This window comes from Parasteatoda tepidariorum, chromosome 1 (genome assembly GCF_982258835.1).
Source record: "Parasteatoda tepidariorum strain Cologne lab strain chromosome 1, Ptep-v5.0, whole genome shotgun sequence".
NCBI lineage: Eukaryota > Metazoa > Arthropoda > Arachnida > Araneae > Theridiidae > Parasteatoda > Parasteatoda tepidariorum.
In genome coordinates, this window is record NC_141755.1 from 53,511,180 (window position 1) to 53,523,973 (window position 12,794).

General features: G+C 28.8%; 1 protein-coding gene across 1 annotated transcript in view; it reads right to left on the reverse strand.

Annotated features, from left to right (window-relative positions):
• Window positions 1-12,794, reverse strand: part of LOC107455972 (microtubule-associated protein Jupiter) — a 40,723-nt gene that overhangs the window by 6,501 nt on the left and 21,428 nt on the right. The window lies entirely within an intron of this gene.

The following is a 12,794-nucleotide window of genomic DNA, read 5'->3' on the forward strand; positions in this document are numbered from 1 at the left end:
AACAAGTATAAACTTCAAAGAACCATTTTATTGATTGCAGCTTTCATCGCAGATATATCGTTTACGGCTAAACTAACAAAGCAAATATTTCTTCCCCCTAACACTTGAAAAACAAAGGACTATTCAGAACTTTTACCGCAAAGAGAAGATTGCTAAGAAATAGAACAGAAGTTTCCTTTGGAAGCAAAAAAAAAAGTAATTTCTTTTCTTATTTCCTAATTATTTTCCCTCAAATTCCGCCACATTGGCAAGAAGAAACGTTATGAGAGAGTCGAGAAGTGCTGATTCATCGCAGACGATAAGAATCCAACACATCCCTCAACTCGGCAATTAACTTTTAGGGAGAGAAAATCGTTTTCTGTGATGTCATTTGAAGGGAAAATATAGAAGGGGAGGTAAAGGGAGGTCAGAATGAGTCACAAGCGTAGATCATAAAAATTTTCTATTTATTTTATTCTTATTATTGCATCTTCCCAAAGTCAGCTAAAATTTAAACATCGAATCCTTTCAAGCAAACGAATTGGTTCAAAAGAACTTTTTTAATTCTGAAGCGCCTACAAGAGAAGCGGGTTCTTCCAATTACCTTTTCGTGTTAGAACCCAGCAATTACTTCTTTAATCAAACTTCTACCGTAGAGAAGAAAAAAATATTCAGACACATACATTTCTTTTCCTATTATTTTAATGCAAGAATAAAAAGTGTAGCAATCGCAGGAAGTTGAAAGTCTTTTCCCAGGCCCACGGAGAGGGTGACACCGAGAGAGAGAAAAAAACAGTTTTCGGTAGACTGGGAATAATGAGTTGTTCGAAAAGTACCGGAGTAAAAAAAAAAAAAAAAAAAAACTCTTAAGAAAATAATAAAAGTGAGAGATGACACGGACAAGAAGTGAGGTGCTTTGTTTTCATAGCAGCAATTTCCTTTGAAATTATAAGCATTGGAAGAAGTAAATATAGCATACGTGGAAACATAGCCATTTTTTAATAATAATAATCAATAACGTTTATTCAAAAACTATTAAGCTTTCATTTACAAATATAATTAATATTCGGTATCCAGTTTAAACGAGGTTTTTGAAATTTAAATGAAGATTTTGTGAAACGTTGCTAAAACAAATATATTTCTGTGTTTTAAAATACGAAATATAGATTTATGTTTTTATTTAATTGTCGTTTTCTAAATAGGTCAAGAATTGCACAGTCGTAGAAAATACTATAGTTCCTCTCTAAATTCATTATTTGGAAAATTTAGAATTCTTTTCCCGATAAATCATCTTGACGTTTTGAAGTGAGTTAATATCGAATAATCTGCCACTTTTTTTTAAAAAAGAAAAAGAAAAAAAGAACAATAGTTTTTTTTCCCGATAAACATCAAAATAGAGACCCAATTGCAAATGCATATCATCATTAGATCAGCCGTTACCTAGAGAAAATTGCTGCATCTCTTCAATGTAATTTTCATCGTAATCGTTATATTGTGAACAAAATTATCGCCTGCTCAAAAATCATCTTCACCAAACTATTACTTCTTCATTCCGAAAACGATAACAATTGCTTATCTTCCGCTGAAAATATAACTTATTTTTAACCTTCACCTTAGAAAATATGAATATTATTCAGAGCGTTATGAATTTGAAGTAGCATTAGTAAAAGGTCGACAAATGAAAAAATGCAATAAAAGTGGAAAACAAAAGCAAAAAGAAAATTTTTAGGTCAAGTTCAGAAGTCAAAGTTTTAAACAACGCGTGGGCAACAGCGTAATAAGTCAAGAAAAAAGAAGAAAACCTAACTCGATTGAGATCGTTTGCCTGTAGGCCACATTTAAGCCTCTGCGGTCGTTGGCTTATTATTTATTTTTTTCTCAATTTTTTTCGTTTTAAATTAATGCTTTGACTTTTCTTCTGTTCGTTCACATTCCTAACGTAAAGTGGCGATAATGATAGAGGTTATTGTAAGAACCCCTTTACTACGAACTGTTTAAAATCTTCCCACTAATTCATATAATTTCTGCACTTAAATACCGTAATTTTCTTTTCAAACTTACACAACAAGAGAAAGTAAATTCAAATGATATCTAGGTTTAGAGTAAATGAAACTTCTGTTGAAATAATTATACTTGAGTTTAAAATTTAAAGAATTGTTCCATATTTTTTAAATAACAATGTTAGCTTCATCTACCTTTATATACTTATTTATATGTAAATATAAACATCATAATTATTTATTATACGAACTATGAACAATGTAAATAATTTAATCCTTAAAATAGAAATATTTTCGTCAAAATAAAAACAAAAAAGTAAAAGAGAATAAACATTATTTCATTTTGTCCTTCGGAAGTATGCAAACGGCTATTTTCACGTGGCCTGAAATATAAAAAGGATATTTATTTTATTTTATTCATTAGATGATTAAATATCCTCACGTAGTTGAATAAGGCGATCCTCACGTAGCCTGAAACTAACTATATTGTTTTATATAGTTCACTCAGGGTTCATATGCATTTGGAAAAAATTAAAAAGTGGCAGCAGTATTTATATAATTTTTTTTTTTTTATAAATTATGTTTATATTTTATTTTATCTAAAGAAAACATACAATCATAGTAATAAAAAATCTATTGTTTTTTAATCTTTCGATTAATATCTATTTCTCAAGCTAATAAAAATATATTTCGCGCTATACAAACTCTGGCTAATATATTAAAATAAAGCAAAATTGATGAGCTTAATTTTCATAAAATCAAATGTCTTTGAAATAAGAAATTAATATACAAAATATTTTGTGCCTTTTTGGGAGTAATATTTGAATATTAGTCAATTATTAAAATAAATAAATCTATCTTCGAAACAAGCATTTCAAAATATCAAAAAAGATTTTAAAAGATAATATTTTACTGAGTACAGTAAAAATTTGTTGTTATAATAACAGAACACAGGTGTGCAACTTTTGAGACAACCAATGAACAAAACTAAGATTTAGTACCCTAATTTTTTCATATCGTTTTGCATGAACATTTAAATTAATAATATATGAACAACACAATTCCTATTCTTTTATATATTCTTCTTTCAAATACCCGATGTTTTTGCAGACGATTAGTACATAGTTAGAAACTATTAAAAGCTTTTTTACTTGGAAAAATTCCATTTTAACAATACACCTGGTGGGAAAATAAGCGAAAAAATTCTATTGGATCAAGCGATGTGAAACGATTTCATTAAAAAATAAAAGTAAGAATGGTATAACTGCGGGAAATGTGGTAAAAAAAACTCAACTTACTGAATAAACTATACGGAAAGCTTCACACGCATTCGGCATGAAAAATAAAATGATTTACGAACGGTGATAACTTTGTAGGTTGAGCAACTTTTCAAACCTTCTTACATCAGATAATGGAACTGCTCACTTTCTTGATGCAAATGACAAACTTTCTGATAATACAGATTATCACATTTTTCAGCAAGCAGTTAAAATATGTATTTCCATTTTTTCTGATAATATGACATCATGGCAATTTAAAATAATAAATACTTCGCAATAACATATGATTACATGTTTTACATAACCTGGCATCATTATAGCATTTGTTTCTGTAATTTGAATTAAAAACGACTTTTTTTTAAAAAATCACATTATTCTTCATTAATCGGCAAAAAATATTTGGATATGTTCAATATAAGTGCAAAGATCTTGACCTCGTCGACATTGTTGCACGAATTCAATTACAGTGCAGCACTTACGGCCCATGGACCTAAGAACAAACATCCTCTTTTTAAACATAGAATTCTGACCAAAAACAATACACACCATTACAAGTGTAAATGTTTTTTAGCCGCTACCGACATTGTTAGATCATTTAATTGTTAAATTCAATTAAGCACAATAAAAAGCATAGTATTTTTAAAATTCGTTAACACAGAAAAATAATACAAATAGTAGAATCATCAAAAGAATATTTTATTTGTTTCAATTATGATTTACGGTTAATTATCAGAGAAATTAAAAGTTTTGTGTACGAAAATAAATTAATTTTTCAAAAAAAGATCAAAGGAACTATTTTTCAATTTAAAACTGTAATTTAAAGTGAGCAATGAACCTTCAAAACATTTTTTTTATTGCAAAATATACAGTGATTGAAAGAAAAAAAATACAAGTACGCGATTATAAATGTAAATATTTCTTTTCTCTATCATCATAACAGAGTTTTTTCAATACAAAATTAAAAATATATTGTTTTTAAAATTCTAAGAAAAATTCAAAACCATAGAAAAATAATGTAGAGGAAAATCATCAAAAGAAAATATAACTTTTTCGCAGAACTGTAACAATAAAGAAAGAACTATTTAAACCACTTGCGAAAAAAAAAGTTAAAATTTTTATTTTTAAATAAAAGGCAGTAAACATTTAGAAAAAAAGTATAACCAGTAGGTTCAACTAAAAAATGCAAGTCATTCAACTTTTAACACTTCTGAAAAAATCAAATTAAAACTCAAATATCCTCAAACAATGCAAACGGTTTTAAGAAAAAGAAATTGAAATCTGTAACAAATGTCTTTATAAAACGATTCTACAAAGATAACATTTATTATCGTCTGTCACGATTTAGTCCAACTACCTAATCCTTGCATTAACCCTTTTTACTATTTCATTTTTCTTTTACCTTTCAAAATCGAAATAACACAAGCCTTTTTTTAGATTAAATCTGGAACGAAAATAAGAATTTCATTATTCTATTTTCTTTTTCAATAATTAAATGAGACAAGATAATTTCTATTTAGTTATCAATGAAAGAGAGGGGGGGGGGGAAGAACCACGCGAACGGAAAACTCAATTGGAAGAAAATGAGATAGACCAGGAAATTATGGAAAGTTAATCAACACGAGGGGATCTTCATTTTTGTAACAAGAAGGATTAGAAGAGTGAACAATAGAAATTGAAAAGGCGGAGTGTGAAATTGTTAATTCATAAATCATTAGTCATCATATGTGATACTTTGTTGAGCTATTTATTACTTCATTCATAACAAAATGTGGTTAAATAATGGAAATGGTTTACTTCTTGCAATTGTTCTCTTTTGCTAGAGATGATCTTGGGTTTAATTCCTGACGCTCGAGGTCATAAAATCAGATCCTAAACTCGATAAACCTTATTTTGTTCGACTTCTAGTCCACTTAAATCCAACATTTAAGATGACAGTTGGAATTTGAGAAAATATAAAGCCAGTGGGCAACTTGCAAATGCCACATTGATTATTCAATTTGATTACTTTCAACTGGAGAAGTGAAATGATTATGCCTAACCATGTGATTTAAATAAGATTTAATTGGATACCAAGCTACGCTACGCGTGCGTGTCGAACCTGATCGGCACCGAATCGACAGATGCCTTTATTTGTCTACGATGAGGTTACTTGCAGGTATCTAAGTGATTTGAGTTCACTTATTCATGGATCAACAGTCAAAAAAATTTTTATTTTTTCATTTTTTTTTACACATTTAAAAATTTTATAACTGAACTAAATGGATTTTTTTTATTAGTTTGAAAGGAAAAAGAAAATTTGCATATGAAAATTAAACATAAGTCTAAGCTCAACAGTCAATGAATCAGAGATAGTCAAATATCTATCTTACACTAAAATGGTTTTGAGAAATAGTAAAAGTTTTTTTTATTCACGCTGAATGCTTGTAAAATATCTCTTACTTCTTAATTTCAAATTATATTTTTTTCCTATATACAATTAAAATAAAGGTATTTTATTAAAAACAACATTTTATAACATTAATGATGTAATACATGTTGTTCCAAAATTCAAATGACAAAATCAAGGGGGGGGGGATAAAAGCACCAAGAAGAAGAAAACTTAGAACGTGAGGTCTCTATGTTAAGATGAAGAAAATCGCAAAAAACATTAGCATGCTTTGAATCTAGTGGAAAGGTGGAGGAAGATCTATTGAGGTTAGTCTCATTTGAAATTCTTCACATTACAAGTTATGCCCTCCAGGTGCGTAATAACCTCAATGTAACATACACAAGCTAGAGAATTGGATGCGCTGAGTCTACCGCATGGCCTCCGTGTTCGCCGGACCTCAATCAGCGTGACTTTTTCCTAAAGAATCAGCTAAAATCATTAATTTATGCTACACCTCTTAATATAAGGGATAATTTCATACCGCAGATTGCCATCGTTTCAGCAGATATCAAAAGATTACCTGACATCTTCAAGTGCGCCCAAGAATCGTTTTTACGTTGTAGTAGCCAGAGCAATAAGGTCAGCGGGTGCCACTTTGGACAACTCTTATAATAATTAGTCAAATATTTCTTTTTAGTCAGCAAATTCATATTTTGCTTTTGTTTTTTAGCCTAATGTCGAACCTATATGGGGTTTTAACCCTTTCAACGTGGTTTGCAACCCCATGTTCTATGTAAAGTTTCCATCCGCTTTATGCCTTTTATCATCCTACCTCTGAATTTGTTCGTCGAATTTTGGAACATTAATTGTTCATATGACTTAACTTTAGAAATGTTTAAACTCGTTACTTTTAGTTATTAAACATTACTGTGCTTCGTTAGAGGAAAAAATAATTTTAGAAAATACCGAGTAGTTTCGTTATACCACAATTTATTCAATAGCGTAAAGGTAGCGGGTTCGAATCCAACTATAACCTAGGATAGATCTTTATAAGGACTTTTTTTTTTAACTTTGTGCAATTTGGTTTTCAATTAGATAAGGGCTTATAAGCCCTACTTCGTAATGAGAAAAAAAAGCTTGCGTATGCAATAATTAATAAATATAATGTGCAAAAAATGAGATAATGATAAATCCGAATATCAATTTGGCAAGAACAGAGCTAGTTTTCTACACAGAACAAACGAACTGAGTCACCTTTTGAACTTTTTCTGCAAAAATATTCTAGGGCATAAAAGAAAAATTTTTCTAAAATAAAAACGTTCAGTCGTTGGGAAGCATAAACATTTTAAGACACGCATCATTTAATAGTTAATATTTCCTTTCTTTCCAAACAAATATAGGAGAAAAATGTTTGTTGTTGTTAATAAAAATCGAATGCACATAGCGCATACGTTTTTATAAAGCCCATTATTTTTTGAGCAACGATATATAATTAAATTCCCTATTTGCTCGTAAATTGAACAAATACAAATCTTTAGATTTATACCTTCCTTTCACAAAGTCTTTTGAGGACCATTTCAATAGTGAAAAAAAATCGAATTTCACCTTTGAAAATCATATGAAAACTTAAAGCACAAAATGTGCTTGAAAAATTTATTTATACCATTTCAAAAACGTATTGAGCAAAATTTGAAGGGAAAAAAAATCACTGAGCAATAAATAACAATTACCAAACGATATCAACGTTCGTTCTGCACCTGCAGTTACAGTTACTATGCGTTGATAAAGTTATCGTTTGCAATCTTTGTTTGCTAAGCCTTTTGTCTGCGAAAAGAAGCACAATAGGTAAAAAAAAAAAAAAGTCGCGGTTAGAGCAACGAACTGTCGGAAAAACTGTTTTTCTTTTTCCCAGAATCGTGATTTTAACCTCGAGACAAAACTTATAGAAATATTTATTTTGCTAAGTTTTTCAATCGGAACAATAAGTTCTACTGTAACAACCAATCAAATCTAACCTTAGGAATATTTCAAAAATAATATTTTTCAAAACTACGCATTTCAAGTAGAATAAACAAGGATAAAATAGCTCTATTTCTGTCAAACACAAAACAAGAAAAAAAAGAAGGAAAAAAAAAAATAACGCATTGTGCATAGCTTTGTAACGGTGGAATCAATATTTCTTCACGACCACATTCAATTTGTAATCAAAAACTTTCACAGTGAATTGGTTTCAAAAATTTTATTTTTTCAAATATTATATTAATTCCGTAACAAAGATTCAACACCGACGTTTTAAAATCACCACAATATTTAAAATCGTAATGAAATAAAAATTCAAAATTATATATCTTTTAATTATTCATTTCCCATATTGGCCAAAGTCATTTCAAATCGCATTTATTAAACCAATAATAATAATAACGATAACCAAAGGCCTCTAACTGGTAACTCCGACAAGTGAACATCCCTAGATTTTGAATCTCAAAAAACATTCGATATGATTCATATAGCTATAAAACATAATGCGTTTGATCCCATCGAAATAACAATTACCTAACGTATTTTGGCAACACGAATAGCCTGATCAAAATAATTATAAAAATAACGGTTCCTTTCCAATCGATAGAGTAAGCTTATAATTTTGATCCCCTCCTCCTCTTGAAAAAGTGACGCAATACCAACTATGACGTATTTCCAAGTATCCCCCAGCACACGCGGTCCTATCAACCTGTCATTAGGATCGTAAATGTAACTGATACGATGCATAAATGTGCATCCCCGCTTTCCCCTATCATTTATATGGGAGGAAGTACAGACAAATGGCGTGTCTCTCCAACGCATGCGCTTCAATAGCTCCCAGATGGTGTGTCTATGTATTACATTGAGTCATACAGTACAACTGCAAATATTATACTTTTTTTTTTATTTATATACGAAGGGTGGTTTTATTCGCAGGTAAAATCATAAGGCAAGTGGCTAAGATAAGAACATATACGAAGGGATGGATTTCAAGGTATCCTGTTATATTAAAGGGTAAAAAAAAATTGTTTTTTATGTTATAAAGTTATAAAATAATAATAACCTACAGCAGTTAGAGAGAAAAAAAAATTCGAAAGTGTAGTCTTCTATTTATAATTTATAAAATTATATTTGAAATTTTTCATGGTTCATAATACACGGTTTGTAACCCTCCCTAGCCCAAATAGTTTTGATACTCATTATTTCACTCAAATATATTTAATATTTTAAAGGGGGGGGGGGAGGAATGATGATTTGAGAAAGGCGGTACTATCAAAGGTGATGAGAAAAACCGATTCTAGTAATCACAACATAAACAATTCTATCAATGCTGGCTAAAGAAAACAATTCTGTCATAGCTGGGTTGAGAAAACGATTCTCTCATTGTTGGCTTCAGAAAATAATTCTATCAATGCTGGCTAAAGAAAACGATTCTGTCATATCTGGGTTGAGAAAACGATTCTGTCATAGCTGGGTTGAGAAAACGATTCTCTCATTGTTGGCTTCAGAAAATAATTCTACCAATGCTTGAGAAGACGATTCAATCAATGTTGGCTTGAGATAGCAATTTATATCAATGCTTACTTGAGAAAACAATTCTATCAATACTGGTTTGAGAAAACGATTCTATCATTGTTGGCTTAAAAAAACGATTACTCCAACTTCTATCAATGTTGGCTTGAAAAAACGATTATTCTATCCTTGGCTATGCTCGCCAAGATTCTATCAATGTTGGCTTTTTCAAATTATTTTAGAACCAATCAGTCTTGTTAAAGACAATTGTTTAAGATAGTTGAATCAGTTGTTGAAGATAATTTATTAAAAAAGTTAGGAACAATTATTCGATTCTTTAAAAAATGCTTAAAACTAAGTAAGGATTTCAATGCTATCATTTTGTTTAGATATATATAATTTTGATATATTTCAAAAATCCAAAATCACAAAATAAACAGCTTGATGAAATTTATTAAACGAGCATACAACTAACTGTAGGGAAACTGATAAAGTATTTTAAAATTATCATTTATACGGTTAATATTAATTATAAAATAACGATAGTAGAAAATACTTTTACGAGAAGGAAAAGATAAAGTTAGTTTTTATCTTTTTTAAAATAGAAAACGTTTGTTTATTTATCATTTTTCGTCATTTAAATTTTTGCTTTAAGATAACAAAATTATTTTCAAATATATTTATGACTTTTTATTTATAACGAGAGGAAACATTTAATTTCTAGAAAATATTTAATATAAAAATGAATATTTATCAATAATTTTAACTCATTGCGGAGTGGCTAAGAAATGTTAATTTTAAGAATTTACACCAATATTTTAATTAAATTATCATTCGAAAGGATAAATATTATATCAAAGTTTAGTTAATGATAATAGTAGAAATTACATATAAATTTAGATTTGAAATTTATTCTGGCAGTGAAGAAAACACAAGTAATCTCTTTAAGAGTTAATATGCGTTACACTTTGGATGTAAAGCAAAACCTATCAAATAATCGATACCAATTAAATAATGACTACTTAAATATAAGTTTTTATAATCAAAAAACAAAATGCAATATAAATGTAGAAAAATGGGGTCCCGCCTTGCCTTTAACCTTTGAATAACCTACTTATGTCGTTGTACTTAATATTACAATCATTCATAAACTATAAACACAATAATTGAAATTTAATAGAAAAAGTTTTTCTAAAAGAGAAAAACAATTAATTTTATTAATTAACGAAGTTATTAATTACAAATAAGGTGCAAGGCAATTTCTAAAATATAAATACATTTATAAACGAAAAATTAATTAACTTTGATTAATTGGTTTAATAATGAAGAAACAAAAACTGTTCTGTATTATTTAGCAAACATAAAAATAAACTATCTTTTATCACTATTTGGATGCGAAAAAGTGTAGCTGATAGTGTTATGTGTTAGGGCGTGGTATTTCTATTTCACCATTACATTCATTTAAAAACAAAAGAGTAATAATTTTCAGGATTTAACACTCATCCTCGCTAAACTAGATCACAACTTGGGTATGTGATAAGCAGGAAAACGTTGCCACTCCCAGTTTTCAAATAATTTCTCAGCACGACCAGAGTAAAATGTCAAAACACAAACAACTAAACATTTTCTTTTTAGATATGAGGAAACTATTATATCTTGTAATCTTTCTGAAGTTTTGTATAAAGGGCTGTAATAATAGGCAACAAGATAATGATAAAAATGCCCATTTTTATCAAGGTCAGAGGGCAGAATTCTCATAAATATTTTGAGCAAAATGGAAAAGTCAGAATGAATTTAATCTTTTAACAAAAATAAGATACTATTTACCAGACAAAAGGAAACAAAAAAAAATCTCCGTTAATCTTTAATCTTATAGCTAAATTAATTTCTGAATTTGAGAATTTCCTTTCTTCCTTTTTCTTAATTTTCTTTCTTGTTTGTGAGAAAAAGGAATAAAAACAGAAAAATGGCAAATGATGACTTTTTTTTTTTTACCCACGTGATTATTTGTAACATTGAGGCATTCAACACTACTATTTCCTCGTCTGTTCTTTTAATCAACGAAGGGTACTAATTAATCTTAATATACGAAGGGTATGGGGCAAATCAATGATAAGAAACATTTTTTACCAAAGGTGACATTATTGCCGACATAAAAATCATTCTGTTTGTAAAAACGCTCTTAAAATAACTCTCTGTTGGAAAATGTGGTTTATCATTAAACAACTATAAGTCCTTCATATTTATAACTAATTTTTTTATATGCTTGCAATTTCTTTCTCATTTTTTTTGTGGAGTTTATTGATTTTTGGTAGGGGGTTGATTATCCTGATTAGCGGGCGGGGAGAATAAAAGGGATGACAAGGAGTTATGTTTTGAATTCTCCTGCCAGTTATGAATGCGACAGAATGAGACGAAGAAACACCAGATCAATAAACATTAAGAAACAACAGAATTTAAGAGCGTTTAATAAAATCATTACGTTTGTCCTAAGTAATTATTTTTTTCAAAATGCGTTAATTTAAAGAAAAAAATAACATTAACTAACAATAAATACTTATCAATAGTAAATATTCTGAAATATTGTCATTTTGGTTCATTTTATCCCAACAGTCCTATAAAAACGACGTAAAGAAAAAAAATAAGAGTTCAATTTTAAAAAAAGAGAAAGAAAAGAAAAAGAAAGAAAGAAATTTGCATAAAGCTCTTTTTAAGAAACAGATTCCTAGATGTCCGCGACATTAGATATGCTGCATGATTACTATAGTTCAGTTCAGATGTATTCATCATTCACTTTAAGAACGAAAAAAAAGACTGTAAAAACGGGAAAAAAACAACATTTTTTTAAGATGCAGGAAGTAGTAAATCAATGTCGAGCATAAGTAGGAAGTAAAAAAGTTAGATGGCCGCGAATTTTTTGGAGAAAGATTATTCTACCTATTATTCGAATTTTGTTGAACTCAGCTTTTTCTCTCTCGTTCTTTTGAAAAGGGTACAAAGGCAAAATTATGGGAAAATTGTGTTTAGGTTATATCAAAGAAAAAAGAATAAATTATGATAAAAATGGTTTTACATCAAACTTATAAAAAATATAGCACAAATTTAAGACAATTTTAATAATAGAAAATCATTAAACAAATATGTGCGTAATTCGCAAACGAAATACAACTTTTAAAATAAGATTAATCCATAGATAAAATAAAATAAGTTTTTCTTCATAGTCATAAATAATAATTATATAATATATAATAATATTATATAATAAATAATAATTACAATTTCATTTGTAACTGTAACTTGCTTAACTTCTAATCCATGAATTAACTTCTGATTTAACCTTCTGCAGGTATCAATAGCATTAAATTGCTTAAGGGTTAACAAAAATTGCCTTATTTACAAAATTTAAAAGTTTTGTCAGTCTTAATCTTAATTTTGACCACTTTGTAGATTTACGAAGTGGACGTTTTTATAGTATAGTGATCATAAATTTTAATATGAATAACATTCTAAACTTAGTAAGTAACTTTAGTATCTGAAAATTTTCACTTATTGCACATTACCACATGACTCAGTCTTGGACATTTTATGTAAATTGATATAAGTACACTCTAACGGCAACTTTTAGAAATTATATTA